Genomic DNA, 14,358 nt, shown 5'->3' on the forward strand with positions numbered 1-14,358 from the left:
ATCGTGGAAGAATGACTGCTAAAGTATCTGGACGTATGTGTGTTGTTGCAGGCTGCATCAATAAACCATCAGACAGTGTTTCCGTGCACGTTTTCCCGAAGGAAGAGCGACAGCGTGCTGCGTGGACTCGTTTCGTAAAACTTACACGTGCTGAATGGAGTGATCCGTCCAATTACACCGTGATTTGTTCCGCACATTTCAACCCCGATTGCTTTGAACCCCAGTATTCCTTGATGAGGGAGTTTGGTATGACGGTCAAGAGACGTTTGTGTGCAGGATCGGTACCGTCCATCTACCCCAAAAGAAAACGGGACAACCTCAACGAGGCATTCTTGTCGTCCCCAACCCCAGAGCGCTCGGTTGTAGCCAAACGGGAAAGAAACAGGGTTTGTCTTTACTGATACAATTTTCAAACTATCAAATATATCATTACAAGAGAATCTTTACCATGATTAATCTTGAAATACACACCAATAGAAACTAGGGGCATCCTTTTTGCTATATAGCATTAAAGCAGTATATACTAGTATATTATGATTACAATTGAAAACCATAATTAGAGTTAGACTTGCAACACATCATGGGAAAATTAGGAATATGAAGTACATTCTGGCAAATGTTCAGTATATATACATGTAATATTCCTGTCAAATTAATGGTATATTTACTATTGATTCCTAACATTTGTATTGTATATTTTAGGTTCTAGCTGAATTACTTGGTCCTGATCAAGCCACTGAGGAAAGAGAAAATGAGGGCATGGATACAGGATGTATGATGGTAGCCGCAGACACTCTGGGTCCATCTGGTCCAGATCCAGCTACATGTGTAAGTAATAACTAAAGGGATGGGGAGAGGGGTTAAAGTCAGTATTTTAAAATGAGTATGTGTTGATCTCTATATGATTTAATGAACAACACTACTATTTACTAAATTGATATTTCCCATATCAGTTCATGTACATTTGGTACCATTACTCGATTAGGTATTATGTACATTTATGATCGGGTTCGGGATCTTACAATCTCGACACCATGAATACACAACCCAGACAAAGCAAGATGTTTGTGTTGAAGTGTATTTACTAAGGTTTATTTGCGTGCGTTGACAATTAGACATTGTCATTCATCTGCCTTATCACTCGTCTCATGAAATATATTTTCTTTTATCAGAATCAACATGAAGAAAAAAAACACCACATCATGCCAGACAACAGGCCCTCGTACAAGAAGTGGCAGAGTGCAAGTATCTGCAAATTTGAAAGAGAAAGGTATGTTTCTGTTTTGATAGCGTTTGTTTTCCAGTTATTAAACTGGATCTTTATGTTTAAATTTTTAGCAGCAATTTTCATAAATATATTGTCAAATATAATACAGTACATTAAAAAAAAAATGAATATGATTAATAAAAGGTGATTATTTAATTAAAAGATGCATGCAAATCTATGATTATAAACCAATTAAAATGTTAGAGAATTTGTAGGTCACAGACAGTAAACTCATTCTCTCTGTCTTTTATCAAGGTGTTCAAGCAGAGCTACAACCAAGAATGAGGAGTATCGGAGTGCAGTTTAATGGGAGAGATGATATCCCAGACTCGCAATCAGCACAAGAACCTGCTTTGATACATGACTCCTCTAGTAGTGACCAATCTATGGCTACTCCTTGTGACAGTGAAGCTGCCTCCATGTATGAACCATCAGGCTCCAGTTCAGATGAATCACGGCTTGATATGGAGTGAGTTTAGTTATTTATTGATAGAGACAGGGTAATTACCATTACATTTAGGGCAAAATTTTGGTAGTTAAATTTTTGCTTTAAATTTTGTGGTCAATATCCTCTCCTCATGAACACGTTTAGTCTAATTCTTTCAAATTCAAATTTTCAATGAGAGTATTTGATATTCTAAAATATTCTAAGTTTGTTAAATAATATGCATATAATTTTAGAAAACGAAGCTAGAAATTGGTTTGAATGGACTATCTATGAAATTATTGAATATCTCGTGTGTTTTATTTATCTTAGGGGTGAAGTACCACACAACCCTTTAGAAGAAAGGAAGTTCATTGTGAGCGAATCTCAGCTACTTGATCTGTTCAACTGCTGCAAGATGTACCATCGGTTTGCCAGAGCAGATGTGCAGCAGGTAGTTGGGACCATGGTCCGGATTGTTACGGAGTGTATGTTTTGTGGATACACCTAGCAGTGGTGCAGTCAGCCATCCATTGGAACCATACCAGCTGGGAACCTTGCCCTGTCTGCCAGCATCCTGTTTTCTGGAGCCCTGGCAGCAAAGGTTTTACGTGTACTGCAGTGTATGGGGGTTGCCACCATTTCACGGAGAACCTTCGCCACCCATCAGTCCTCCATTTTGTTCCCTTCCATTGCCCGTGTATGGAACAGCTAACAGATGGAGTATGTTAAACGATGTCAGCAGAAGGGACAGCCCCTTGTCATTGGTGGGAATGGTAGAGCTGATTCTCCTGGTCACTCTGCCAAGGATGGCTCATACAGCACCATTGACTTAGAGGAAGGTATTGTCATCGACATACAGCTAGTTCAAGTAAGAGTGAAATAGTGCATCACATTCCTATAATTCAAGTTTATGTATCATATATTTTGTGCAGTTCAGTTCTTAATAGTTTGTTAAAATGTACTTATTACAAATTTAACACACTTCTTTTATTGATATTTGATTCATAAAGTTATTTGATTCATAAAGTTGATCTTGATTTACAGAGCAATGGAGTGAAGAACAGCAATGGCATGGAAAAAAGGGACTGGAACGGGCTATTCAATGGCTACAAGTCCATGAGTTACAAGTTGGGACCATCGTCACAGACAGATATCTCCAAATCCAGAAATGGATCAGAGAGAACTTGCCCGACATTGTGCATTATTATGATGTCTGGCATGTAGCTAAAGGTATACTACAGTTTTTATTATGATAATGAATTTGATATAATTATGTTCCCCAAACAAAGTTTGGGAACATATTGAATTTGATTTGATTTTGGCATTGTTTTTCACTTATTCAGTTTTACTTGTATTGTTCAATTGTCCTGTGTTGGAGATAAAGATTGTAATTGTAATCAAAAGATTTGTATAGCGCCCTATCATCATTTATTTAGTTCTCTAAAGTGCTTTACGATGTGTACATACATGTGAATAAAATATGCATAGTGTCAGAATTAAAATGCATATTATTATTAATATATATCGCCTACTGTAATGATATAATTAATGATATAATTGCCCTAATAATGTATAAAACAATTTTAAACAACCCTTAGGAATAATAAATTACACAGAAAGGACATAAGTATGATAACAAACTACATTTGAAATAGCAACTGAAGTTTTTTTTTTTTAATGGGGTTTAGATGGAATTAAAATTCTCTGCTTTATTGTTTGTTCATTTATATAAAAAATTCAAGACATCTTTTCACATTTTAATTAAAATATTTCAGGCCTTAAGAAGAAAATTGTTACAGCATCCAAGCTTAAGGACTGTGCAGAGCTGGTCAAGTGGTGCAAGAGTCTGACCAACCACATGTACTGGGTTGCGGCCTCCACACCAGATGGGAATGGAGAGGTGATATGGGCCAAATGGGAGTCAGTCCAAAACCACATCCACAATGTCCACACCGGCCACAACACTTTATTTCCAACATGTGCCCACAGCACCCTTGAAGGCAATGAGCAGAAGAAGAAGTGGTTGAAAGCAGGTAAAATATTCTACTCATTTGATTTATACTTCCAATTGATAAAGAATACAAAGATATTCTATGGATTGATCCAAAGCTACCTATTCACTATGTAATATTACAACTGAGTAAATAAGTTTTTAGCTTTTAAAATAATTTGTTTTCTTCTTTCTGGATAGGATCAAAAGCCAGTGAGAAGATGTCAGATCTGGTACTCTCCAAACAGATGAAGAAGGACATCCCGAAGCTTTCCCCCCTCTTCCAGACTTCCCAGATTGAGGCGTTCCACAGCACCATCAACCATTTTGCCCCAAAGATGGTTTCATTTTCATACCATGGCATGTATTGTAGGTGAGCATGCATAATAACAAATATCCATAATATTATTTCAAACAAGAAATGACCCCCCCCTTCCCCACTATATTATTTTGTACCTGGTAAATCATAATAATTATGATTAGATTTTTACTACCAAAAATATACATTATATTATAGTCTAATGATAGCTGCCATTCACTACAACGAGAATGCATCCAGGTCACAAGCTACTACTAGAGATGGTGACCTGCAGTACAAGATAAGTTTCCCAAAATTTAAGCAGGGCGACTATAGTGTTCGGAAGGTTACAGTGGAGCCTACATACGGTACCTATCACATAATCAGTTTCTTATGGTCACTTAGGCCAATATATATATATGTTGGTTTCCACTTTCACCTCAAAATTTTTAACGGTAGGTAGGTAGGTTGTTGGTTTTTATTATATGTTAAATTATTCCTATGCCCCAGAGGTGGAAGATCGAAGAACCTTCGTGCATTGAAATTCAGTCAACTTCAGCCGGTGCTAGTAATATGCAATTTCCGAGTTGCCCAATAGTTCTTTCCCTTTGTGCAACTCTTACGCACAGCGAGATGCAAAAGCATGAACGTAGACTTAATACAAAATTTATGTTGGTAAGGTAAATTAGGGTTTTTGAAAGTTCAGGTAGGTAGTGCGTTCCAATATACTGTCATGGACAATCCGATGAATCCATTTTTAGGGTTGGACAGGAAAGTGGAAACCAACATACATTTTTTAGCCTTATCAAGACAAGTAGAAATGAAATCATGACTAACAATTGTTTATTGATACATAACAGTATTGTACAGTACAGTAAAAAAAATAACATCAAAAGCAAAAGAACTTTAAATATGTAGAATGTTTCTGATCTTCTTTAACATTTCAGAATACACATCAACACTGATGAAGGAAACCCTAAAATCAGCTACTGCGACAATGCTGGAACCCATTGCCTGCCTGCCATCAGTGAAGCCACCTCCTCTGTGCAGCGCATTCATGCACCCTGAAAAAGAAGAGGCAGTGTGTAATTTCAAGTCACGGTTTTGTAGGAAGGAGACAAGTGTGTGACAGTTTCGACCTGGAGTAACTAGTTGGACTTGATAGGAAATGACATTGTATATATTGCTATAGATAGATTAGTTGTAAACATTTCTAGTATATATACAGTGTTTAGTTATTGTAAATTGATAAGTTAGCATATTGTGTATTTTACTCTAGTGACATTTTGTAGAGACTTTGCTTGTATATAAACTCCTGTCCCCTCTTACCCTATCCCTCGACTCTTTAATGGGAACATAAAAGCAGGGTTCACATCCCGTTCCATGGTTCAAATTTATTTTTGTAGCCGATACTTTCCTTTTCATAACTTTACAGTGAAAAGGTTTCTTTTTTCAGTTTGTCAATATTTTAGTAGCATAATGATGATTAATAACAGTAGGTGTAATTAGCTTTTTCATATCCCAATCACATGTACTGTGAATTTTATTGTTTTTTTCTCGAATAATGATTACTACAAAATTTAGTTTGTTTTGTGTTTTGCTGTTTTCCGCAACACTCAACAATATTTCGGTTATCTAGTGACGCCCAGGTTTTATTGAAGAGACCACCGACCTCCCGAAAGTAAACTTTCTCACTTACCGGCGCGAGCAGGATTCGAACTCGCGCCGACCAGAGGCTGTGTGATTTTGAATGTGATACTCTAACCACTCGGCCACAGAGACCCCCAAAATTAAGTAATTTCAACGACATGGATTTTGATTTTTCAGCTGTATCAAATTGTAAGTAGAGAACTAGGGCTGAATTTAAAATGAAAATGCATTTCTTGCACATACCTGCATTATTGTGGGTCCCTGAAACCCTCAGTCCTCAGATGGAAATGCAGCTCTTATCTTTTTAACAGCACAAGATGGTAAGGGGACTCTGACATTTTTCCCAAGGTAGCCCCAGCACCAGCACACAAGTTGTCGATATGATGTATATCTGTTCCTTCTGTGAAAGTTTGTATACATTAGAAAACCACTTATTTGTATAAACACTTATGAATGTGTTCATGTACACCTTTGTTTCCTGACTATTTAAAATGAAGTAAAGATAGGATGATTATAAAATGAAATACAGTATAAGTTCTTACTCTTCAATGCTGGTCTGTAATTCTCCATACTGGGAGCGGTACTGATAGTAGGCTGTCTCAAGCACATACACATCTAGGCACACCGATGAGAATCCAGGATGATAAGTGATGCAGGAAAGCTTTCGGTCAGATGAATCCTTTTTGCTGTTGACTCTGTCAATTTCACAACAGCAGATGCTCTCCCTCTGTGTAGGCATTAGTACACAGTATACACAAGTACACCTACAAATCATATAGTTATACACAAATTCCGTGTCTATGCAAGTCTAAATATTTATCTTTATTTACAAGATTCTATTATTAACGGTATTTAGTATTTTTGTTACTGTTGTTATGGACGTAACTCACAAATCTGAAGCCAATAAACAATATATATTAGAAAATATACGGCTTGGATACACGACTATCCGCTTGTCCATTAGATATATACTGTGTACCCTAGATAGAATGTCCTATCGTTAAAATGACTTAAGCAGTTAAAAACAGATAAAGAAACGAATTTTTATATTCGTTTATTTAGAATGTACCACTTTTTGAAAACTAATAAAGTTTTGGGTAGAAAAAATTGTAAGCAGGCTATATCGAAGTCAATTTCAATATACCAATCGGTGTTGTCCAGTCTCGGCTGATCTTCGAGGAATCTTGCTCGCTTTCATTCGATTCAGAAGCCTCAGGTTCAAACTGGTAAGGAACAATGTCCTGCAGGTCTTCTCCGTCGCTATCGTCACAAGATGAGACTTCAAACGACATGTGAAGTCCGATGTCGGAGGAAGTTGACGATCTGCTATCTCTATGTCTTACGTTGGCCATTTTGAAACTGATGTGTTGTGACGTCACAGACCCCAATCGCTATATATAGTAAAACCGGAAGTGCCGCTGATTGGTTTTGAGCAGGTGCGAAAATCGGAAATTTTACCGTGGATATCTCGCTTATAAAGGCACTTAGAAGCGTGAGACTTTCGAATCTGTATTTTATTAATAAAGATACATCAGTTCAGACTAACTTATATTTTGACTTCATGGACACTTTAAATAACAATTTAAAAAAAAGTAAATTGTTTCATTTATCTGTAGAATCAACGCTGTATTCGATAGATGGTACAGGATGTGTACGAAAGTAGACTTCGCCTTTTGAAAGAAATTATTTAATGCATGTATGAATGGTACATACGGTCTTGGGGCAGAGACAACAGAATCCAAACACTTCTCAAGCTACGGACAATCTTCAACATCGCAGAGGTGCTGACAGACCATTTGAAGATGCCTTGCGTGGTATTGGGGCCAGACAAGAGCAAAAACCCACTCCTTATGGACCAAATCGAAACAACTCTAGGTCTATGGAACATGGTGTGCCTAATAAGGGCCCGCAGACTAAGTTACCCACTTACGAAGGCCAGAACGACATAGAAGTCTTCGTTGTCCCATTTGAGAGGTTATCTGAACGTTATGCTTGGACAGAGGCTGAAAAGATAGATAGGCTGTATGAAAGCTTAAAGGGTAAAGCCATGTGGTATGTGTGCTCATTACCAAGGGCCTTAACAGCTGATTACAAGTCTCTCCGTGACAGACTTACCAAACGTTTTGGGAGAAAGGACCCTCCGGCTACGGTTCGCAGAAAATTGGCGGAAATTCGCCAAAAGAGTGAGTCGAATGATGAATTTGGGGAAGAAGTACGTCACCTTGTCACCCAAATCAACTTGCCGCAGAGGCATTCCTTAAGGGATATCATAACTCAAGGATTGCCTATGACGTATTAAACAGGGGTCCAAAATCTTTGAATGAGGCAATAGAACTTGTTACATACCAGGAGCATAATTATCGGGCGACCGTTGGTAGAGATTATGATCAGCAAAGAAGGGAGAGAACCAGACGGGTTGCTTGGACAGATGAGTTTGATGATGATGCTTCTTTAGAGGAAAATCAAGAGGTTCTTGGGGCACAGAGAGTACAAGACCTACTTATCTCTCCCTGGAAGAACTTGATAATAGACTGAAACAGATCGAGTTGCAGCTCCAGAGAAGTCAAGAAATGGACAAGGCAAAACGTGATCAAATATTCAAAGAGCTAGATTCTCGTTGTTTTCAGTGTGGGCAAACTGGGCATTACAAGAATGAATGCAGGTCACAAACTTCTCAAGCCAAGCTGCCGGAGCAAAAGCTACAGTTGGTGAAAAAAGGCTCATCGGTGAAAGATGACAAGATAAAGTGCACAAGACTTCACTCAGCTGGTAAAGGAATTATTGTTCCGATTGCTTTAATTATGTCAAGACAAGTGATGTGATAGAGACTGGGGCTGACGCGACTGTGATCTCTTCAAGTGTTGCTGCGGAAGCAGGAATTGAAATTGAGGGTTGCAGAAAAGTGTGCCTCCTTAATGCGGAAAGTGGAGCAGAAATGACTGCATTTGGTGGGGTCACTGCGACCATTCAAATTGGTATTCATAAAGTCTGCTGGCCTGTCTACGTGGCTCCTATACGGGATTTGGTCTTAATTGGGGTGGATATCCTGAAGTTTTTAAATGCCGTCATTTTTGCTGGACAAGACAACCTCCGTATTGGGAAGGAGGTTATCATGAGGACTGTGAGCTATGATGGTGGAAGTTCCATTTGCAGTGCAGTTGTGGTTGATGAAAATTGTTGGTTGCCACCAGAAAGCGAAAAGGTCATTATAGGTCGTGTACAAAATCCTCATGCAGGAACTCTAGCTTTTTCTTGATGCTTGTGATGATGGGCTCCCTGGAGGAATCCTAATTGGGTCTTGCTTGGTAAACATGAAAAAAAATTACCTATTAGAGTACTAAATGTCCGGGGTGAAAAAATCCGTCTTGTGAAAGGAACTCATCTAAGTAAACTTTGTGAGGCAGGCAGTGAAGTCCAAATAATATCGACATGCACTGAAGGAAAGCCGGAAGTTGGGTATATCTGTCATGTATTACCTCATGTCGCAAGTGAGAATATCCCAGCTTATCTCGCTGAACTCGTAACAAAATCCTCACAGAAGATGACTACCTCCCAAAAGCAAGACCTTACTAACTTGCTCTGCAAATACAAGGGCATATTGTCCAAAGAGGAATATGACATTGGTACTTTTACTGCCGTAAAGCGCCAGATTGATACTTGCGGAGCAAAATCGTTAGACAGACTCCATATTGATTTTTGGGACCCTTTCCTGTAAGTCTACGTGGAAACAAATACATCATGGTAATTACCGATCAGTTCACGAAATGGGTTGAAGCTTTCGCAGTTCCAGATCAGAGCAGTGAAACAACAGCAGGAAAGCTCGTGGAGGAATTCATTGCCAGAATTGGGGCCCCATTGGAGATCAACAGGGACCAAGGAAGGGATTTTCGGAGTGAAATGTTTAAGACCGTTTGAAAGTTACTTAGGGTTACCCAGACCAGGACCACCCCCGATCATCCGACTTTGAATGGCCAGGTTGAGCGTTTTGGTAGGACGCACCAATGTTATCTTGATAAGGTACAAGGGACCTGGGATGATCAACTATCCATTATCCTTGCTGCATATCGAATTACACCACATAGATCAACAGGGATTTCTCCAAATGCTATGCTGCTGGGTAGAGAAGTGCACCAAGTGACTGATTTAAGCTATAGGGACCTAGATACCTTCAGAGAAACTCTTGACTGTCCAACTTATTTAGGCAGGCTGAGGCATGCTTTGGAGATGGCCCATGATGTTGCCAGGAAATCTCTGCAACAAGCCCAAAGGAAACAGAAACATTTGTATGACATGCGTGTTCGGGAAAGACAGTATGAAACTAGAGATTTGGTATACGTAAACAAATTTTCTAAGCAGGTTGGAAAGTCTCCAAAGTTGCAACCTGTCTGGGAAGGTCCGTTTATCATTACAAAAAAGTTTGGACCTGTTTTGTACGAGATACAGGGGAGACGGAAAGCTGATGTAATTCACCATGACCGCCTAAAATTGTACCAGTCAGATTGTGTTCCAGGATGGGTATCTCGGTCTCAAGCTGACAAAACTGTACCTCTGGGAGCCATTGATGAAAAAGAAGACCCAGGAGAACAGGCAGAGGATACCAGTAGCCATCTAACAGACAAGCCGACCTACCACTGCATGCTATGTGAGGACACTAATTTAGGTGAGAAAGAGAATGTCCCAAACCAGCAGCCCCCAAACCCTGGGCCACTGCGGACCCGAACGGGGCGGAAGGTAGTTAAACCAGATCGGCTCGACCTTTAACGGGACTTAAAGGAGCCTGGAGAGGACAGTGTGATGCATTGGACTAGTTTTACATAACGCTTATATTCTATTTTTACCCCGTTCTTTTGTTAACCCGCGCAGAGTTTTCGCGGGCTGTTTCATAGAATACACTTCTTGATAGCCAGCTCGCGTCTAGTTGTTGTTTTTTCGGTCATATTGGCCGATATTTGTAGTGCTGCCACCTAAAGTACTACAATACTATAATACTAAGCAAACATATTTAGATCCTAACTTTTAATTTAGAGATAACGTTATGTGATTTTCAAATTTGATACAATTATCCAACAAAACCAATATAATATTTAGATATTTTTTCTTTGTTCTAGTAAATTGAGAAGAATGAAGTTTTATATGAAAATTAAAGAAAATCACAATATCGTTTTGAAATCATTTGAAAAGCATTCAAAATTATATAGATGTAAAACTTATACGGTACCAATTTTGATGCACCAGATGCGCATTTCGATCTAAGACTAATTTTCTTTCTTTTATTATCAAGTACCCCATTTTAATCCTCGCCTAGAGTGCCAGGGGCCCCTGGATTGGACACATCTATAGCACAGTAATTACAAAATCATATACATGTGTCAATTATTACATGTATTAAAGAAAATCTTGTTATATATTGAACAATATTCTCGCAGCCAATACTTTTCCTTGTTATCATGTGTATGATTAGAAACAAAGAAAAGTATTGGCTGCGAGAATATTGTTAAATTCAGAAATTTGATTTCAATGTTTTATAAAAGAAAACATAGCTCAAGGTATTTTAATTCTACACAAGAGAGTTCATCGATTACCCTGCACTACGCTACTATGGGCAGGGCACCTCAAATAATGGATTTCTAGGTAATATAAAGGAGTTATTGTTATACAATGTTATATAACATAATGCACAATGGATGCAAAAAGGGGCTTATTCCTCAACTAGGGCACCGTGGATTGGATACATTTATATGATACAAGTTCTAGGCATAATTAAGAACGTGTTTGAGAAAAGGAAATTTACTTTCAAATGTTTTAAGTAGTGTGATACTAACAAATTAAGAATTATTAACAGTTTTAAGAAATACAAGATACATTATGTAAAAATCTAAGTGGGAATAATTCGATTTAACATTTCTTTAGAATGTGAGATATATTGAGATTATACACTTAGATTTGATATAGATAATGAGGTATACTCTTGAGATTTCATCAGGCGAATGAAAATACCTTCGGAATCATTTGAGAACATTGAAATGATATGAAGTAAATATGTGAGAATTTATCAAATGATTTAGAATTGTTTTGGAATTATTTGAGAACATTCTTGAGATTGTCGAAAAATACAAATTACATTTAATCGAGAATATTTACATTTGCAACTGTTTTCTCCTACATAACACTATTACGAGCAATACGTATTTATTTCTGGATAAATCTACTACGGGGTCAACAGAGGTCACGGCTGTGCGTATGAACATTTGTTAAAAGTAGGTAACAGGTACTACTTTTACTAAGGTAATACACATCTAGCAATCTCTCTCACTTACTACAGAAATCTTTCAATAGATGATATCAACATCACAAAATGTATTTAAGGTTTTATTTGTATTCCAAGCAGTGGACTTTCATCAATAATTGATAAAAGCATTTCTGTAAACAATGTCTTTAGTTACTATCCTACTAGGCCTAATGTATGTCTAAAATTTCGTCTGCTACAACTTCACCCTGGTCATCGGTGATGCGGAATTGTACCTACTGCTAGACGATGACATTAGGCTTTAGCAAAAAGGTCATTCACAGGATGTATGGCCGATAAGTCGTCAAAGTGCATTAAGACCTACACACCACACTGCTTCCGTGTCACAGCAGCCATAGTGCTTGATGTCGGTTTCCAAGTTTATGTCGGGACATCGAAGCGAGGCGTCGTTAAAAACCTATTACAAAAAATGATCGAGTCAAAAGAAGCGTTCAGTGAGCACATGTTTATCAACAGTTACATATCCAAATCCAAACCGTCCCTTACCTTCGTGCACTTCCACATTCTCTGCGATGTTCAGTTCTTTCCGGAGATTCATCTGAGCTGCGTCCTCTGTCCTGTCTATAAATTAGTTGCCTACACCTGACGACTGCTGCCCTGTTCTTCATGTTCCTCCATCTCAGTCTTCTGTTAACTCCGTAATATCCACACAATATCTTTCACAGTCGGTCTTCAACGTCTTCACTTTTCAAAAATCAAAGCGCATCAGAAGTCTAAGTGTAACACTGCGCATCTCCGTTTAAATCATAATTCCCCCACCCCCTAAAATTAGACATATGGAAGAGTTTTCCATTATATACTCCCGAGTTAATGTATAAGTATATGTTGATATACTTGCTTTCTAGCGTCTTAATAATTAAAACAGTTCTTTATTTTATAGAACTTTGTTTTGTGTTGTCGTCATTTTGAACATCTATGACGCTTCGTTGTGGACGTCAACAATTTGAAATGTATGGAAACGTGTTGTTAACACAATTCAGCAATGTTACCGACCAAAAATGTAAATATAAGTAATAAGGTATCATTTAAAAATATTTATCGGGATATAAATACGGGTTGGTACATGATCAAATTTTCCATAAAGCCCGAAGGGCTTTATGGAATTTGATCACGTGACCAACCTGTATTTATATCCCGATAAATATTTTTAAATGATTCCTTATTTTTTAATGAAATGATGAGACATATTTCTAACATTTTATCAGGGGAATGAAAATTCTGTTGGGTTAATGGTTTATAATGTTTCTCTGAGTGGTATTGTGTGGTAACATTGTGTTAAGGAAAACCCAAATACTCTTTTTCTTAGATGTCATTTAATAAAAAGGTGTACTATTTACATATCAAAACGAGTTTGTAATTTATTCCAGTAAACTGGTTTATGCATAATATCTATAGCATTGCAAAATGCTTTTCTGGTGTTCTACAATATATCCAAGTTTCATTTGATTCAAGTTAAAAAATTTCGAGTTATCCTCCGAAAACCAATTTTTTGGGAATTTTAAATGTATTTTCGGTCACTGTGACCTTGACCTTTGACCTATTTTCTCCAAAATCAATAGGAATCTTCCTTACCTGGTACAAAACAATATCATTTGATTCCGATTTAAACTGTCTGAGTTATCATCCGGAAACCAAATATTTCTGAAATTTTCATTCTATATCGGTCACTGTGACCTTGACCTTTGACCTTTTCTTCTCCAAAATCAATAGGGGTCTTCCTAACTTGGTACCCAACAATATATGAAAGTTTCATTTGATTCGAATTTAAACTGTCTGAGTTATCATCCGGAAACCAAGTTTCTCTGAAATGTTCATTCTATATTCGGTCACTGTGACCTTGACCTTTGACCTTTTTTCTCCAAAATCAAAAGAGGGATTTCTTACTTGGTACCCAACAATATATCAAACTTTCATTTGATTAGATTGTAAGCTTTTTTAGTTATCATCCGGAAACCAATTGTTGACACCCAACCGCCCGCCCGCCCGCACCACCAAACCAATTGCCGAGTTCAACTTCGTTGCAACTCGGTTAAAAATAAAGATATTATTTAGAAATATTTTTGAATAGGATATGCTCTGTAGTTCCATAAAATCCAGCCCCCAAAATTGCGTTTTTCAACACGCTTATCAGTTATCATAGCCGGGAAACCACATGTGGAAATGAAAACACCAATATTTCTAGAATACTGATTCGATATGCAAGAGCTTGTTCTGCGTATAGTCAGTTTTTAAATCAAGGTAAGCTACTGACAAACAAGTTGATGGTACAGGGGTTTCAACAGTCTCGATTGAAGTCAGCATTTCGCAAATTCTATGGTCGTTATAACGATCTAGTTCGTCAATACAACCTAGCATAGGGTCAAATGCTGTCTAACGTGTTTCATACCGATTGTTAAGCTGTTCTTGGCACACTGATTTT

The 14,358-nt window shown here is 37.8% G+C and overlaps 2 pseudogenes; one reads left to right on the forward strand and one right to left on the reverse strand.

Moving 5' to 3' along the window:
- Window positions 1-1,058: 1,058 nt before the first annotated feature.
- On the forward strand, window positions 1,059-5,561 carry LOC125651227 (uncharacterized; annotated as a pseudogene).
- Window positions 5,562-5,805: 244 nt separating this feature from the next.
- LOC125649924 (uncharacterized) lies at window positions 5,806-7,044 on the reverse strand (annotated as a pseudogene).
- Window positions 7,045-14,358: the final 7,314 nt, after the last annotated feature.

Source organism: Ostrea edulis, chromosome 7 (genome assembly GCF_947568905.1).
Source record: "Ostrea edulis chromosome 7, xbOstEdul1.1, whole genome shotgun sequence".
Taxonomy (NCBI): domain Eukaryota; kingdom Metazoa; phylum Mollusca; class Bivalvia; order Ostreida; family Ostreidae; genus Ostrea; species Ostrea edulis.